Consider the following 18,934-nt stretch of genomic DNA (forward strand, 5'->3'; position numbering starts at 1 on the left):
TGTCTCTATTTCTATTTCTATATCTATATCTTATTCTGTTTCTCCGGAGAATCCCAATGAATACAGGGGTGGAAGGCAAGTCTGGAAAGTCTTCAAAAAGGAAATCCTGCCCGAACCGAGTCCCACGGAAGAGTAAAAATGTACCAGTCAGAGACACCAGATAGGATTTGAATGCTCCGGATGCTAAATGAAGACAGCTAAAATGTAACCAAGGCAGTAATCTGCTCTCTAGCTGACGGGCAGGAAGTGAGTTCTGTAGCATACCAACCAAGGGATGTGCGGGAGCCAGGGGGTGTGCCTGGGGCTGGAGAGGGGAGGGAATGTGGGCTGTTCAGGGAGGCTGAAGCTGTGGTAGAAGAGAGAGGAGGAGATGGAAAGCCTTGTAGAGCTGAGGCAGCTCAGCAAAGGAAGGGCCTGGAACTTCTCAAAGCCTATGCTTCTATTCACTGGCCATTTTCTGACATGACCTCCTGACCATTCGTCTAACCTGAAATCTCAGCCTTACCTGGGGCCATACTCCTCTTCGGGAGTGCTCCCCATGCCTGTGACCTACTTCTGGCGGTCCCTCTGCCTGGAAAGCCAGCTCTGCAGTTCTCCACGCGGCAATTTAAAGCTAGTCTTTCTTCATGGCTCAGTTCACACGCTACATCCCACCCTTCCATATACTTAATTCCTTCAGGACTAAGTATCTCCTCATCTCTCTCCCACGGTTATTTTATTTTTAGTTTTTAAAGTTTTTATTTAGTTAGTTTGAGAGAGAGAGGGAGAGAGCACACGTGCAAGTGCATGTGCATGAGTGGAGGAGAGAGAGGAGAGGGAGAATCCCAAGCAGGCTCCACGACCAGCAAGGAGCCCGACCTGGGGCTTGATCCCATGACCGTAAGATGGCAAAACCAAGTGTCGGAGGCTTAACCAACTGAGCCACCCAGGCGCCCCTCCATAGTTCTTTTAGGATTATGTGTTTATCTTCATCATCAGCCTGCAAGCTTCTTCAGTTCCTGGTGCCTAGTATCATGGTCTGTATTCAGTAGGTATTCAGTAAGCATTCATTGAATTAAAGATTGCCTTGGATTGGGGAGATCTTGAAGCAACAATATCCATCTTCACATGGCTGATAAATGGCTGAATTGAGATTCAAATCCAAGTTTTTAGCTTTATTTCAGGAGGCTTCCTTATACCACAGCTGACAGACATACCAGCAGTGCGGGGCACCCACGGGACTATCCCCGATCCCTGTGTAGTGACAGCGGTAGAACATTCACAACCATCTGAGACAAACAGGGACCATCTATTTCAAGTGCAACAGTAGCCAAATTTAGACCCCAAACTTTCACTGACTGAGAAAGAAGGTCCAGGAGCAGAAGACAGGCAAAATGTCAGAATGTTTCTCAAACTCCTCCCACAACCCAGAGCGAGAAGAGTACTTCACATTATAATCCAGTAAACACCTTCAGGAACACAGACACCCGGAGAAGACATTTACAAACAATGCTGACCCTTAGCTCGAGCAACCACTCTGATATTCTTTATTCTGTCTGCTGTTGTCTTCTTGGGTTCTGGGAGACTCGCTAAGGGGTGACTCCTCTAGTCGGATACACTCTAGCGATCTGATCCGATCCGATCCGATCTGTAATGTGAAAACCACAACAGGGCAAGGATGTGACATTCCGTCCCTCTGGTGCTTTTCTTCCTTCTCCCTTTTCAGCCCACTCTCTTCCTCCTTGGTGCAGAGACGGTCGGTTTCAGCTAGCGGTCCTCTTCGTCTGCCTTCCTAACAATTAGGTATCGTTCCCCTTTCTCTGGCAAGTTCTACTTGTAACTTTAAGTTACAGGACATATTATTTGTATGATAACACTGACATTATATGTTCTATGTCATATAATTAAAAAACCAAAAAGGAGGCTCTTTTTCTCTTCTGTTTTAATATTTCCATAAAGCAGAAAGCCCAATAACTCAATTTTGGTGATTGTTCAGGCCTAACTGTGCAGAGGACTGGACTGATAGCTTTCTTGGGCCCTCGGGATTGTGAGCTTTCACCGAAATCCTGGACTCCCTTGTGGGTCTCTGAGCCCCTTACTTCCTGAGTCACAAATGATTTTACCAAGTGGTCAAATACGGCATTCAAGCGTTCCTCCTCCTTCGTCTTTGTAGACGGAGTTTACATTCCCGCAAGACTAGTCAGCACCACTGAATCACACAGTCCTCTGCGGTGCACCGAGAGCCTTTCTTTATGGTAGAGACACTCCTGGAAACCATGAATACTAAACCAGCAGCTCTACCCAAACTGACAGCAACTGCTGTGACCCTCCTTCCTGCCATCCACCCCTCCCTGGCCTCCACGAACTTTCCAGATCTCTCCGTATGCACACTCACGTTAGAACAGAGCATCACGTTCTCGTTTTTTACTTATCTAATTTGTTCGGTGGTCGGTCGAGCCCTCGTACGAAGTAGACAGGTGTGGGCACAGGAGAAGGGCTGAGCCAACCGCCTACAGAGCTCAACTCTGCAACTGCGTTCCCTCTCTGGTTTGCAGCCTCTGCTGGGTCCTGTGACAGATGATGGCGTTTTGAACCCCTGTGAGGTAAGGACCAGGTGCTTGGATTCGGTGGCTCATGTCAGCGACTCCTCCAGGAGCCCTGGCGGCCGGCGTTACGGAGGAGAAAGCCGGGCTTGGTTACATTTCTAAGGTTGCCAGGTAGTTAATAAGCGGCATAGCACACAGCTGCACCCCAGCTTATTTCCTTTCGCTTCTATAAGCCTTTCCGCTCTGGCGTGACACAGACGTGCATTTCTGAACGAACACCTCCCTTGCTCTCTTCAACTGTGCACAAAAGATGGCAGGGTTCGAAGGAGAAGCAGGGCTGAGGCGGACCACTCAGACCCTTGCAACTTTCTCACCAGAGCCCTAAGGAAATAGTAACGACCCTAGTAAAAGGACGGATACAGTGAAAACGGCAAGGTAGGTTCCTAGTAAAGAAAACAGAGGACTTCATCTTTACACATGGGGGAGAATGAAAACATATCTTACCCCCAGGTTCATAGCAGCGTCATTCACAGTAGCCAAGAGGTGGAGGCAACCCAAGTGTCCCCTGTGATATATTCATACAATGGAGTATCCTTCAGCCTTAAAATGTAAGAACATGCTGACACGGGCTACGACACGGAGGGGCGTTGAGGACATCTTGCTAAGTGAAATAGATGGTCACAGAAGATCAAATACTGTACTATTCCCACTTATATGAGCTACAGTAGTCAAAATCATTTTTTTATTATTAAAAAAAATTTTTTATGTTTATTTATTTTTGAGAGAGAGACAGACAGAGTGCGAGCAGGGGAGGGGCAGAGAGAGAGGGAGACACAGAATCCGAAGCAGGCTCCAGGCTCTGAGCTGCCAGCAAAGAGCCCAACGCGGGGCTTGAACCCACAAACCACAAGATCATGACCTGAGCCGAAGTCAGACGCTCAACCGATTGAGCCCCCCAGGCGCCCCCTACAGTAGTCAAAACCAGAGAGACACAAAGGAGAATGGTATTTTCCAGGGACTGGACACAGGAGCAAAGGGGAATTATTGTCTAATGAATATGGGGTTTCGGTTTTGCAGGATGAAAGGGTTCTGGTGAGGTGGGTGGGGGTGAAGGCTGGACAACAATGTGAATGTACTTGAAGCCACTGAACTGGTCGCTTGAAAATGATCAAGATGGTAAACTTTATCTTCCGGGTATTTTAGTCCGATTTAAAGAAATGGGTAGCTCCACGGAAGGGGCGGAAGGGTCGACACCGATGAGTTACGGGGACAAGGGCAAAAGGCACACAGATTGAAAGAACCGAGCACAGAAGAAGTCGATGAAGGAGGCTGTGGAGCAGGCATGTGGCCCTCGCGGGGCTGCTGCTCTTGGAGGCACCAGACCCTAGCCTTCTGGAATCTCCATGAACTGGGACAACTTCTGCGTCATATTAACATTCTTTCCCTGTTTGCCAGTTGCACTTTACAGAAACACAGCATCTTCCAGAGCAGACCATACTACGCCGTCATGACCAAGTTGCTCAATCAAGCCATGGTTCCACCTCCGTCGGGCTGCCTCGGGCTCAGTCTACTAGAAATGCCACACATCAAGGCATCGACCCCCCATGCCCATTAAGCAGACTAGTCTTCCTGAAGCACACTTTTTACTTTACATGGGAAAACATTACACTCTTCGTGGTAAAAACATCATCTTACACATCAGGAACCACCAACCCCCAAAATGTGTGGTATTACAGCCTCTAGAAAATAACACGCTCACCCAGAGGCCTCTAGGGAAAAGAGTCTATTGAGAGCGATCAAGAACCACCAAAGTTTCCCTCCCTTTATTTCCATGTGGAACACATAGTTTTTCTAGGAAGAAAGCATTTTATGTCTGAACAAGGTCTCTTAAAGGAGGAACTAGCACAGGGGCGCCTGGGTGGCTCAGTCGGTTGAGCATCCAACTTCAGCTCAGGTCATGATCTCGTGGTTTGTGAGTTCGAGCCCTGCGACGGGCTCTGTGCTGACAGCTCAGAGCCTGGAGTCTGCTTCAGGTTCTGTGTCTCCCTCTCTCTCCCCCCCTCCCCCGCTCACGCTGGGTCTCTGTCTCTCAAAAATAAATAAATGTAAAAAAATAATGATAAAAAAGGGAGGAAATAGCACAAACAGTCAAAATTAGGGGGAATGTTAAACAAACACCAGCCCATTGGTGGGATGGCTACGCTACGGTGTTGTAGAGGGCACAGGGACCGTTAGCACATTGCCAACCACAGTGGAAAAGGCTCTAGATACAAGGGGATATGCTAACTGAACGTATAACATAACCACGGCATTTTAAAAATGCCCAGGGGCATTTAAAGAAAATTACTGGCAACTGAAAGAAAATTCTTGGCAATTTAAAAAATTTCTGTACTTTCTATAATGACATCTAAGAGAACATTTTTTATAGCCTACATTCCTCTATGTCCACTCACACCAGTTTACGTGTTATTTCTTCTCTTATTAAGGCTATAGAGATAAAACTACGGACTACTTGGTTACGTATCTCCTTAGCAATTTTAGTTATCAGTGCTCATGTTTAAATTAAAAGCGACACTAACGAGCACAGGGATGCGTGGTTGGCATGAAGACAAGGGGCGTTGGTGGAATCGGATGATTCACCGTGTCGGGCTTAAAGGACCTGATGCTTCTGCCCACAATAGGAACGGCCTTGCTGCTGGGGCTGGAATGCTCATACTTAATTGGCTGGAATCCCTAGCCGTCATTTCTGAATTAGGACAGGCTTTGTCAGTGGGATCCGGGTAACCGAAGTCTGCTGCCTGAGGTTCCCCCTATCCTGAACCTCGTGTGGATAGTTACTGCCTAAAATACCATTAACCCACACGCTGCTCTCCTGCCCAATATGCCAAGACTCCCAGATCCACTCTTCCCCCCTCGCCTCCAAGGCTCTCCAGAAAGCGACCCCTCGCCACCCGTTCAGTCTCCTTCCTCCCATCCGCAATATCCTCTTCCTCAGCTCCGCCAGCATAAGACCTTCTCTCCTCCAGGACCACGTAGCGTTCTCTCTCTTCCGTGAGGCCTTGGCCAATGCCGTCCACTAGGATTTTCCCTTCTTAGTCCCCCTCACACCTTCCTGGCCAGCGCCACCAAGTTGACATGTAGTGGCTCTCTAGTTTTTGTTCACGCACGTTTTTCTCCACCTGTGAGTGGAGCATCTTCCAGAAATATGGGTTGAGTCATCTTAGATACATTAAGTATCTACTCTCACTGCGTTATGCATTTTCCTTTTTCTATTCTTGACTACGTCACATAACAGGCAAAGCCACATTCTATTGGTCTTTAAAAGCACACAGTACTCTGGGGTTCCCAGGGTGACTCAGTCAGTTAGGCGTCCGACTTCGGCTCAGCTCATGATCTCAGTTTGTGAGTTTGAGCCCCACGTCAGGCTCTGTGCTGACAGCTCAGAGCCTGGAGCCTGCTTCAGATTCTGTGTCTCCTTCTCTCTCTGCCCCTCCCCTACTTGTGGTCTGTCTCTGTCTCTCAAAAGCAAATGTTAAAAAAAAAAAAAAAATTAAAACACACAGTACTTTAACACCCTTTTCTTCAGCATGCACTGGCTTTCTTTTCACTTTCACTAGGCAACTCCTCCCCAGAGTGTAACAAATCCCATCGAGGCTATTAATACCTTTCTTCTCCGACGTGTAAATTAAGGATTATAGGAAGTATCTATCTCCCAGTCTTTCTCTGTTCCTAGCACAAATCTAGCTATACAAATGCTGTTTTTCAGGCTGGCCTCTACCCTCTGACTCTTCTTCCTGGGCCCTGGCATTGCTTTCTCTACATCTCTTGACATTTCACTGGGCTTATGTCCTCTGTGTACTCAAATTAACCAAGAACACCGTAAGAGGAATGCTATAGTCAGCTTCTTGGGACTGCATTAGTCTTTGCCTCTGAAGGGACATGCTTTAAACATTGTCCAAAGACTGCAAAGTCCGTGTTGGGCTGGAATCCTCAAGCTATTTTACAATGCCATGGCTGTTACAGAGACAGCCCTACCTAATACCATTAAGAGAAGAAAAGAAATCTGATCACCACCTATTGTCCAGTTAGTCGGGATTTTGTGGCCATTGTAACAGATCAAATTCCTCCAAGGCAGTAGGATTGACACATTTTAATCAAGTAACCTATCCATGCCTTTCTACACTCTCTCTTCACGGGCATCACCAATACCCAAACTGGAGTCATGTCAGCATTGCCGTGAGCTGAGAAGAAGGTGACTGGCACAGATCTCCTTTGACTTGCCTGGTTTTGAATAGTGGCCCATTGTGGCGAATGGCTGCACGCTTAACGCTGCCTGTGTTTACACTGCCCCTTTCCTCTCCACTTTCTGCCACCTCATCCCAACCCAAAGGACACCCATCTCCTCATCTCCTGTGAGGTCACAGCTCTGTGAAAATGTCAGTCTAAAAGTGGGCAGGAATGAAGGCTCTCAGGAGAGGGGTCAGCACCTTAAGTCTGAAAGCGAGCTCCGGCCAGGAACTGGGAGACAAGGGCAGGGAGGCCAAGAGCCAGAAATCAGCTTGTCATCCATGGTCTAAACACTGCCACCAAAGGAGCCTGGAAGCGCGGTCTCTGTGCCTACACCCAGGGCCAGCCTGGGAACGGGGAACAGGATCTCAGCGGCAGCTGCAGCCGACCGGCGAGCCACATGCAGGTGCCAGTGAGGGGCAGGACCACAGCCACCTACAGGGACCGGGGGACCTCCACCAGTGACTCAGCCATGCCGGAACAAAGCCTTCCTGGGCCGGCCCGGCACAGCTGGTGCCGTAAAGCAGCCGAACAGGATGGTCATCCTGCTGTGCCCAACCCTTGTCAAACAAGATGCCTTCCATGCAGCACCCAGCAGCGTACCTGGGGCTCGGTGCTGAGTCACATGGTTCATGTTCTGTACCCTTGTCCTTTTGGCTTAGGAGGTAGAGCTTACAGGCATTCTTTATTTGTCCATCTCGATGCGGGAAGAGGTTGGAGGAAGGTGGGTATTTGCTCTCTTTACCTCGGTATGATGTTCCCAAAGGATGGGAAACACGTGGCAAAATGGATCACAGAATCAGACCGATGTGGGTTCAGATCCTAACTCGCCCATGGACAGTCATATGACCAGAAGCAGGAGGCTCAATGTCTCTGGGAACCGAGTTTCTACTCTGCAAAGTAAGGATAATAATAATGGCCTCACAAGGTTAGGATTAGGGTCTCCTGGGATAGGGCACTCACGGCTCATGGATGACACAAGTCTGAGATTCAGTGAGAAGCTGCCTCCCCACCCCCACCCACCGTGTGCTAAGAGCCTTTTCTGGCCGAGCCTGGACCAGACATGACCTTATCTAATTTCAGGGCCACCACATGAAATAGGTATGATTGGGATGCCTGGTGGCTCAGTCGGTTGAGCGTCCAACTCTTGATCTCAGGTTCATGAGATTGAGCCCCACATCAGGCTCTGTGCAGAGCCTGCTTGGGTTCTCTCTCCGTCTCTCTCTGCCCCTCCCCGCCTCAATAAATTAATAAACGTTAAAAAAAAAAAAAAAAGAAATAGGTATGATTATTCCCATCTTACGGGTGAGGAAATCAGATAAACAACTTACTTCAAGACATCTGGCCAGAGAGCAAAGCATTGAAGCTCCATGTTTCCGACCCCCATTTTAAGCCCTTCCTCCACTTTTGGGGGCCATTTCAGAACTTCTGGGACTGTCCCACTGCGAGATGTGGCATCGAGTTGCCAGAACATTTCTGAAAAGAGTAACCCCCCCGTGTTGGGTGTTCTATGCTTTCATCTGGTGGGGTGTTTTGAGCAAAGTGGGGGTGCCACTGGGACATCCCCACACTCAGGCAACACATCTCTCTTTATAATTGGCCTCACTGTTTGAAAGCCTGGGAAGAAAGACCACAACTTGGAAAACAACAGCTTTTTAAGTTTAGAAAACACGTTTTGGTTTTGTTTTTTTTTCCTGCCTTGGGTCATTCGTCTTTTAAAAATAGAACCCAGCACCATATTAATGATAGCACTGCCGGGTGCTGAGGATTGTTACCTACACAACACTTCCGTTCTGATGCCCTCCCCTCCTCTCCTCATTCCATCTACCACGTATTTGTTTTTTTGTCTTATTTTGCTTTTTAAATACTAGAGAACATGTGGAGAGGAAAAAGAGCAAGCAAGAAGGGGAAGGCAGAAAGGGCACCGTAGTATCCCTCCCAGATCTTTAGACACTTGCAACTGCCTAAAACATGAAGGACTTTCTAGACATTCTACTGCAGGTCCCAGTGACTCTCTACCTGGAGGTGTTCTCGGGTTTGGCATGGGCCAGAATACCAGAAAAAAAGTGCCCTGGGAGCAGCCCTCATGCGATGACAGCTAGGGGCTGCAGATTAAACGCCCCAGTCTTCTTCCCTCTCTTGCTGCCCTGCCACCAGGTAAGTGACCTAGACTCAAATCGTGATCTCAGCGGCTTCTGGATGAGCCCAACCTAAGAAGCAGTTTGTAATCAGTCGAAGCCTGGGAACGGACTGCCAGCTGTCTCAGCAGCAAAAGGCCCCTGGTTGACGATGAATCTACTAACAGGGTAAAGAGAAAGCATGTCTGCTCCATCTTCTCCCCAATGTCCCCAGAGGCAGGAAAACGCACGGTCTTCAAAGGGGATCTTTCCATAGATCATGATTCCAAACTAAGTCCTTAAGGGATATATATGCCAAATCCCTAAGAAATACAGGGGGGGGGGGGGGGGGGGGGGAAATACACACACACACACACACACACACACACACACACATACGTATACATGTATAAATATACATTTAGGGAGTAATTATCTTTTAAGGAGCAAATTCCCACACTCACACAAAACGTGAATGTGAAATTTTTTTTACAGATACTGAGAAGGGCGCAGTACCTTCTGTGGCATTTCTGCCCAAAATGCATACCCTCCGCCTAACATGAGGAAACATCAGAGAAATCCAAATTGAGGGGATAACTGGCTGGTGCCCTTTGAAAGTGTCAAGGTCATGAAAGACACAGAAAGACTGAAGAAGGGGAACGGTTTGGAGCAAACACTTTAGTTTGACAACTGAATGTAATGCGGGGTGTTGGATTGGATCCTCGACCAGAAAGAGGACATGAGTGGGAAAAATGGTAAATTCTGAATAAAGTCTGCAGGTTAGTAAAAACAGTGTTGAATCAATGTCAGTATCCCGGTTTGGGTCATCGTGCTGTGGCTGTGTTAGACGTTAACATTAGGGAAGCTGTTGAAGGATACACAGGAACTCTGTACTATTTTTACCACGTCTTTGTCAGTGTAAAATTAGTTTAACATAAAGGTTAAAAAAAGCATCCCCTACAAATGATTAACACTGTCAAAATTGCTCTAAGACCAGGACTGTGAATCATAACTGGAAAAAACTTGCTGGATTTTTTTTGGTAAAAAGCAAAAAAAAAAGGGGGGGATTGGGAAACACTGCCTGGTCTACCTTTTATAATCACACACAAGCTGGAACATCCAGAGTAGAATTTCTAAGTCATAGTTAGCTCACTCTTGCAAACAGTGTTTTTAAGGGGTTGTTTCTACCAAGTTCATCTGAGATGCTTGAGCCACGTGGGTAAATAGCTACATGAAGACCTAACACCCCATGTGCCAGTGCAAGTTAGAGGGCAGTTTTGAAGACAAGGAAAATACCAGACTTCCCCAAAGTGGTGGTTAGTTGGGTCTGACAGAACACATTATTGTCCCTGAAGCGACACAGGAATTAGAAAAAAAAAAAAAAAAAATCGACGGTGTTCACTTTTTTCTTCTCCAACTGAGGCTCCACAGTTGGTGAGATAAAACTAAAACTTTTATAGGTTGCCCTATTTGTAACCTGCTTAACGAACATCCATTAAATACCACCTGTATACAAGGCACTAAGGCTGCAAAAATAAAAAGAACTCAAACCATTTCCTCATGAAGTATTCATTTTTTTTTTTTTTTTTAAGCAATCTCTATACCCAACATGGGGCTCAAACTCACAACCCCAAGATCGGAGAGTCACAGGCTCTACCGACTGAGCTGGCCAGGCACCTCTGAAGTATTCATGTTCTAACAGAGGCTACCTTCATTATGTTATATTAACTCTTTAATAGCTTATCAGTAAAAAACTTAGAAAATTAGCCCGGATTTTGTGGGCCCACTGCTCATTATATCATCATTTTTGGCTTTTTCACTTCAGTGAACTGCAGAGATCCACAAACAATACCTAGCTTAATTTTAGTCCTGAATGTTTAATAAACCGCAGATAGTTGTTTCACAAGGACCTACACACAAACAGAAATACATATAAAACCAAACTTTTCAACAAGCACATCTGACCTCAGCAGAGAGAGGCTGACTCTGGATCTTTCTACATCTGACCCTATTTGTATTGGGTTCCGGAATCTCTCACCCCAGGTCCCACCAACTCTCTTATTTAGAAAGCGCTTTGAAGATGAAAATTCTATAGTTGAATCACTAGTTTCACTTCCAACATCAATGAGTCCTTTATATTTGGAAAATATCCTCTCTTCCTGTGGAAAGAACAAAGTGTGGATTGATTATCTGAGCATCTCAGCATCTGACAGAGTTCTAGACCTTCCCCAAATCCAACACAGTATTCAAGGATAACAATGCTTTAAATATGAACTAACTTTAACCTAAACTATCAGGCTTGTGTTTAGTAACCATAAAGCTGGAGAGCCATTTACCCCTACAAACATAGACGTGAAAACAGAAGCAAATGGACTTGGCTTATTATGGCCTTTGCAATCATAGGTTATTAGTCTCAGATTAGAATTAAAAGCCCTAGGGGCACCCGGGTGGCTCGGTCGGTTAAGTGTCTGACTTCATCTCAGGTTACGATCTCACAGTTTCTAAGTTCGAGCCCTTTATCAGGCTCGATGTTACCGACTTCGGAACAAGAATAGATGATGTCAATTCAGCAAATGATTCCAAGTCACATAGCTAAGCAGCCCAGAACCAGGAAGCCACCCAAGTGCTTGACTCTATGTAGCTATGTGCTTTCTACTTTACTAGACTGGCAGAGTTGATGTTTATAATTCCAGTGGTTAGTAAGCACTGAAATCTTGAGACCTACTTTATATGTTTTTCAAATTCAAATAGTTTAAAATTTCAAACACACAACTTTCTCCGTTACCTTGATGTAACAGATGGTAATAAACCTACACAGATTGTCCTCAGATTCTGTCACTCACCTGCCAGTTTTCTGCTCTTTCCCCATCAGAAGAGCCTTCCGCCCATATTTTCTTTTCCAGTATTATTGTGAGCTGAAAGGTACCACCCCTCGAAAGAAAATAGGTTTAAGTCCTAATAATGCCTTAGACCTTATTTAAAAATAGGGTCCTTACACTATTATGCTGAGTGAAATAAGTCAGTCACAGAAAGACAAATAACACGCGATTTCACTCATGTGTGGAATTTGAGAATCTCAACAGATGAACACAGGGGAAGGGAAGGAAAAAGAGGATGAAAACAGAGAAGGAGGCAAACCACAAGAGACTCTTAAATAAGAACAAACAGGGTTGCTGGAGGGGTGGGGGGTGGGGGGAGGGGCTGAATGGATGACAGGCATGGAGGAGGGCACTTTTTGGCATGAGCACTGGGTGTCATATGTAAGAGATGAGTCACTGGGTTCTCCTGCTGAAGCCAAGACTACACTGTATGTTAATTAACTTGAATTTAAATTTTAAAAAAAATGGGAAAGAAAATAGGGTCCTTACAAATGTAGTAAAATTAAGATGAGGTCATACTGGATTAGGGTGGGTCCTAACATGGCCGGTGTCCTTCTAAGAAGACAGGGATTTGTACACAGACACCAGGGAGAAGGCTGTGTCAAGATGGAAGCAGGGGTGGGAGCGATGTGTCTACAAGTCAAGGGGCAGCAAAGATTGCTAGCAACAAGCAGAAGCTGGAAGAGGCAGGTTAGGAAAGTCCACCAGGGCCCTCACACACAGCGTGGCTCTGCCGATACCTTAATTCAGCCTTGCAGCCTCTGGAACTGGGAGAGAATAAATTGGTGTTGCGTTCAGGCACCCAGTTCATGGCAATTTATTATGACACCCCTAGGAAAGTAATCCAAGCATGTTATTAAATAAGATGCTGAAAGCCATTAACACCCCAATAGATAGAGAATATAAAAAGATATTTTAGGACCAAAACAAACAACTGGTAAGCAACCATTGAAAAAAATATATTCAATGTATTGAAGCAAATGCCCATTAAAAGACCAGTGTGGTAGCTCTTTTATTCAAGTAGCAAAATTCAGCCTAATGTCAATAGTCAATGCCGGTCCAGTTGTGGGGAAATTAACAAGCTACAACCGTCTTAGAGGAAGTGTAGAATTGTACAACCCTCCCGAGAAACAGTTTGTTTCAGGGATACTGTCACTAGCACCTCTGGGCATCTGATGATCACGTCCAAAAGGAAGAGAGTAAAATTTCAAGAACACACAGTAACAAGAGGTGGTTGGACACATCACCAAGTGTCAGACTTCATAAAATAGAATAGTTCAGCTGCCTGCCTCCAAGCCCCTTCTGGGTCTAACGACCCACTCTGTGATGAGGCACATAAGATGCTCAAATGAAAGTCTGAGAGTACAGGCACTTCTTGGTAGTGCGTAATATGGCCTCTTGAGAATATTATTCTCACTTACTATCCCTTCCTGATAACACTTAAGCTGAATTTTGGGGCGCCTGTGTGGCTCAGTCAGTTGAGCATCCGACTTCGGCTCAGGTCATGATCTCATGGTTCGTGGGTTCGAGCCCCGCGTCCGGCTCTGTGCTGACAGCTCGGGGCCTGGAGCCTGCTTCGGATTCTGTGTCTCCCTCTCTCTCTGCCCCTCCCCTGCTCATGCTCTGTCTCTGTCTCTCTCTCTCAAAAATAAACATTCCGAAAAAAAAAAAATTACTTAAGCTGAATTTAAGGAGGCCTTATTCCAAAATCCCACTCGAGTCTTAAAACTGGTAATACAGATCCCATTCTACAAGCCTTCAGAGTAAAAGATATTTCCTCTGTTGCAGGTGTAATTTCTCACAGAAGTCCTCCCCACTTTACTGAGGAGGAAACTGAGGCACCAAAACATTTTGCAGATTGAAGGGGGCCCCTGGGCTCCCTCACTGGTGGCAAAGCCGGGACTAGAACCCATGTCTTGTCATTTCAGTCTGTAGTGGTCCTGTGCTCCACCGTGACATGAGGGAAGCCTTTGCCATGACCTTTTCAAGGTTCAAAGAGACTTAGAAGCTAAGTTACTCTGAGGAAACTGAAGCCCACGGAGGCTACATAACTTTGCCAGGTTCACACGCCAATGCCAAGGTGTTCCATCTTACATCTGTGCTGCGTGACTGTATCTCTCAAAGGTAACGGAACGTACTTCATCCGATTTCCATCAGCTCACATGGCACCTAAATCCATCCAGCGTTTCTGGACCTACCGGGTGCCAGCCTTGCGCTGGAGGCTACTGTCTAAGCCCAGTGGGCCCAGAGGTCAACAACACTGGGGGACACTGTGGTCCCCAAAGCCGAGCCCGTCAATTTCGCTTTGGGAGGTCTAGAATTAGAATTTATCTAGTGAATTTTCTGAATATTCTAGTTATTTCTGCCCATGACGATCATTTAAAAATAAGGAATTTTTGTGGCCTGGCGGTGAAAGACCATTTGGAACCTCAGACAAATAATTTCCTGTTAATAATCTGCTTAGGAAAACTTCTCTCCCACACACGGGCCCAGCTGAGCTTAACGCTCCCTGAACAGCTTCTGAGGCCCACTGCTGTTTAAAGGCAACCAAGAACTTCTTAATTTGGCTCAGGAAAGTGAACACATTGTTTTCCGGAGATCAAAAGATTGATCTAAAAAGAAGTATCCCTGTCCCCACTGTCTTTCAGATTGTGCTAGGTTTGCAAACTTTTGTGAGAGAAAGAGGCTTGTCTCCGTCAGGCAAATGAATCATGCCAGAGGCTCCTAAGCTTGCCCGTGTTTACCCTCAGTAAATACCATTAGCATTTCATTATGTTCCCCTTTATCCTGCAGTAATTCTCAGGATCAAGCAAAAATCTCCCGGGTGGGGAAAATGAGTTCTAACTTTACTGGGAAGGTGGGAAGTGAAGCATCTTGAGTGATGGTCTTTTGTAAAAGGAACTAACTCCTAACTTAGGAGATGATTTTAACCTTGGACAAATACGATTTCATAGGACACACAGAATTTCAACCTCCAGTAAAAATACATATTTGTCTAAGTTTGATGTGCTGCTTCCTGGCCAATTGTTGCAAATCTGAGGGAAAGAAAGGAGAGAAAGGAAAGGAGCTGGTTTTGGTTTTCATTTTGGGGTTGTTTTTTTTTGTTATTTTTGGGGGTGTTTTTTTTTTTTGGTAGTAGTTTGCTAAGGCTGCCGTAACAAAGCACCACAAATGGAGTGGCTAAAATTTTGAGCAGAATTTTGTTCTCTCACCGTCTGGAGGCCAGAAGTCTAAGATCAGGGTGTTGGCAGGGCCCCTTCTGTGGGCCAGGAGTGGAGCATCTGTGCCCGGCCTCTGTCCTCGGCTCACAGATGGCCATCTTCTCCTTGTGTCTGTGTGCATCATCTTCCCTCTATATGTGTCTCTTTGTCCGGATTTTCCCTTTCTATAAGGACACCAGTCATACTGGACCTAGGCCCACCCTACTGACCTCATCTAAACTAACTATATCTGCAAGGACCCTATTTCCAAATAAGGTCACATTTTGAGGTACTGGAGGCTTTAGAGGACACAATTCAATCCAGAACAATGAGTGAAGCAATCCTGAGGCTCATAAACCCAGTGAACCGAGGCTTTGTATTTTATAGGCCCAGGAGGCAAGGCTGGTGCTACAAATGGCTAGGACCGGTGAGTTTCAATTAGGAAACTGCAGGTTTTTCCTCCAGGCTCTCGGAGAAACAAGGGAGGTCTGAGGGCAACACTACTGGGCTCAGAAGGGCCAAGTCTTGTCCTTGTGGGCCACAAGCTGGCAGGTGACTTGGTGACATAATTTACATTTCCCACAGAACATCATCTTTTGCCAAGAGTTCGCTGTCGTCTGTATCATCTCAGTGAAACCTTACCAGGACCCCATATGTCAGAGAGCAGCCCCCTCTCGTGGATGAGAAAGTTGAGACCCAGAGAGGTGGAGTGACCAGCTCAGGTCTTAGTTGAACAAGTACCAGGGCCAAGACTATGACCCACAGCTTCAGACGCCCAAGGCCACGTCCAGGGTTTACTTCTCCAGATCAAAGACCCAAGTTTCCCACAGATGGCAAAGGTCGCTTTCAGCTCTAAATATAATGTCACATCTAACCTCTCATGAATCTCGGGTGAAATTTTGAGCTACTTTGCTGCCCCTTCTTATTCTATCTGCAATGGCTGAAAAGTTTGGACTCAGTAGCTGTCTTGCTGAAGAACAATGTCTCTTGGGGAGGGAAGATCCTTCAAAGAATGTTCCCGACCCCACTGAAATTCATGCATATGAGCACGTGTGCTTGCTTTTCTGGGAAAAGGTCTTTAGTGTTTCATCATCTTCTTCTAGAGGTCAGTGGTCCTTAAACCAGTAAGAACCTCGGTCTACCACAGTGACACATCCAGGGTCTCCACTGGTGTTCCCTGCTCTTCTCCCCCTAGCAACTGTCTTGTCTCCTCTCTCCTGGAAGCACTTCCCAAGGGGATCCCTTTGCACATCTACGCCTGCCTAAACCGCCACTCTGGCAATTGGTTCAACCTCCAATTAGCAGGTGTTTCCCCACCCACCCCTTTGATAAACCACAGGCAGAAGTTAGTCCCAGGGCTTATCTGTCCCTGAGCTGCACACCAGATCCCTCGGGATCCCAGGGCAAGACTACTCACTGGGAAGACAGCTGGCACTTGGGTATTCACGACTTGGACAGGCCCCTGAGACCAACATAACAACTCCAGCAGGTACTGTCTACCTGCTCACTCCTTGGAAAAAGGCCCAGACATCCTAAGGTGTGTGGGGGGAATTCAGCGGGCCTGAAGCCACAACCAATCACACGGCTTCCGAAGTTCCCTTCGCTTAGTTTGCCAGGCAGGGTCTCACCCAGGCACCACTCTACCTCTGTCTTCACTTTGGACCATTTGATACCTGTCCCTACCCACTCTCGACTTTCTGCCAGCAACCACAAATCCCACATGGCCCTGGAAAGTCTGTGCAGTCAGCCTTACACCAGGATCTGGAGCCAGATGTCTCCCGGACCAGGAAAACTAAGAAGTTCTAGTGAAACTCCCAGGCGATGTGCTGTCTGTCTGGTCCAACACTGGGTTGCATCCTCTTCTGGAAGCTACATCCGCACCAGATGTAGTTCCAGTGCTTATGTCCCTGGCTTGATAACTTGTCCTGTTCCCTTGCCCCTTCGGGCCAAAACTCTGCCTTCGTTTGCCATCTTCCTTTGTGTGGCCCTGAACTACTGCCTGCCCTCGGCCCCGGTTCTGTGGGTGGGGCCAGTGCCCCAGTCCCCACCATCTGCTACAGTCTCCGGAGCTCTCTGCTCAGCCTCTCCACCTGCCCACCTGTTAGGGAACCCTAGGACACCTTTTGGTCCACCCACCACCTGTTGCTTATCCCTGGCTTAGCCCCTGCTTTTCTTCCCTGACCATCAGGTGTATCTAGCACCTGCCCCCCTCAGTAGGAGGTTCCATTTCTGACTCTGTCAGTCTTCCCGGTGCCCACTGAAATGAGCCCTTCTGAAGCTGTGGGTGCTGGTGTTGAAGTTTACATACAATGTTGCAGACATACAGAAATGTAACTTTGTTTCCTAAAATTGATCTCAAATGTCCTGAGAGCACAATCTCCACTGAGGGGAAAAAAAAGTGTAGCACAGTTATTGTGGCTGCAATTGGCTCTACCACATTGATTCGGTCTCTCTGGGGTGAATCCTCAGTGTTTCAAGTTTCTCTTTCCCATTCCCTGTGCACCATCTGGGCACAGGGCAGGTTTCGGGGGGCAGGAGGGGAGAGTGGCTGACCTCTGTGTTACCACCTGGTCCACACAGGCCTCACAGTCTCATCCCCTTGGTCTCTGGGCACCCGTGTCTCTTGGCTACACCTGCTGCTGGACCACCCATCCACTGGGATGTGCGGGAGTCCATCAAGGATGCTGGCTTCCCCCCCTCCCCTCAGCGGTAACACCCATGTGTGCTGTGTCTTCTTGTCAAACACCAAGTCTTTCATGGGCCCACCAGCTTTCTTTGCTTATCTACACACCGTGAGGTAGCAACTTCTGGATCCCCCACCCCCACCTCCATTTACAAGCCATGGGAACCTAGATTGGCAAGAGGGAAGCCATCACCTACCATCTCTGCCCTAAGACAGCCATACAAATGAGAACTGGGACCAGAGCCCTCTCTGCGTTTTAGATTCCCTTCCAACCTCCTTGGAGCTTCTAAATATCTGCTCCTCACACTGAGGGTGAAATAGTCACCCTAACAGTGCTTGGGCAGATGGACAACACACACAGACCCTGCGATGGGGCCTCTGGAGCTGAAAGCATTCTCAGATTCAGACGGGCAGCCAGGCAGTGAACCTCAGGGAAGTTGGCCGGGCTAGCGGGGCACCTACCACCGGACTGGGGATCAGAGGCAAGGTTTCTGACTCCAGCGTTTGACGAATTAGCAAACGAGAGACCCAGGCACAGGGATTGTTTGAGAAAACTGGGGTCTAGTGGAAATCCTACACCTTGAGATGAAGACAGAGACCTGCTCCTAGAACTGAGGCCCAAGAATAGGGCCAGAAGAGGGGCGCCTGGGGGGCTCAGTCAGTTGAGCGTCCCACTTTAGCTCAGGTCATGATCTCAGGGTTCGTGAGTTCAAGCCCCGCGTCGGGCTCTGCGCTGACAGCTCGGAGCCTGGAGCCTGCTTCCCATTCTGTGTCTCCCTCTCTTTCCGCCCCCCACTCATGCTGTCTTTCTCTCTCTCAAAAATGAACAAACATTTAAAAAAAAAAAAAAAAAAAGAATAGGGCCAGAAGAACACAGAGCACGATGTGGGTCCATCCGTGATTTTTCTCTAGCTCTCAGCATCAAAACCAAGCTACCATATGTCCAACCATAAGCTTTTTTTTTTTTCCGTGTACTAGTTTCCCGTTCATCTAACAGTTTTGCAAGCTCTGAATCCACATGCAAATGCTAACTCCACTGTTTACCTTCCGTCTTCTCCCCCCTTCTCTGCTGTCTCTAGGAACCAGTTACCCTTTGCCAGATCGCAGTGCTAGGACATCGTTTCCTTTACGTCCCTCTTCCTGCTCAAGAACCTGCGGGGGGTTCGGTCGTCAGTCCGCACCCCTCAGCCCGCGAGGGGAGGAGGCTTTTAGCAACTTCTTCCGCTGCCTCCCGCCTCCCAGC

General features: G+C 47.3%; 1 long non-coding RNA gene across 1 annotated transcript; it reads left to right on the forward strand.

Moving 5' to 3' along the window:
* Positions 1-8,698: 8,698 nt before the first annotated feature.
* On the forward strand, positions 8,699-9,894 carry LOC122496277. Its single transcript, XR_006300756.1, has 2 exons — positions 8,699-9,118; positions 9,425-9,894. It is a non-coding gene; the product is annotated as an uncharacterized LOC122496277 (long non-coding RNA).
* The last annotated feature ends 9,040 nt before the right edge of the window (positions 9,895-18,934 follow it).

Source organism: Prionailurus bengalensis, chromosome A1 (genome assembly GCF_016509475.1).
Source record: "Prionailurus bengalensis isolate Pbe53 chromosome A1, Fcat_Pben_1.1_paternal_pri, whole genome shotgun sequence".
In the NCBI taxonomy this organism is placed as follows: Eukaryota; Metazoa; Chordata; class Mammalia; order Carnivora; family Felidae; genus Prionailurus; species Prionailurus bengalensis.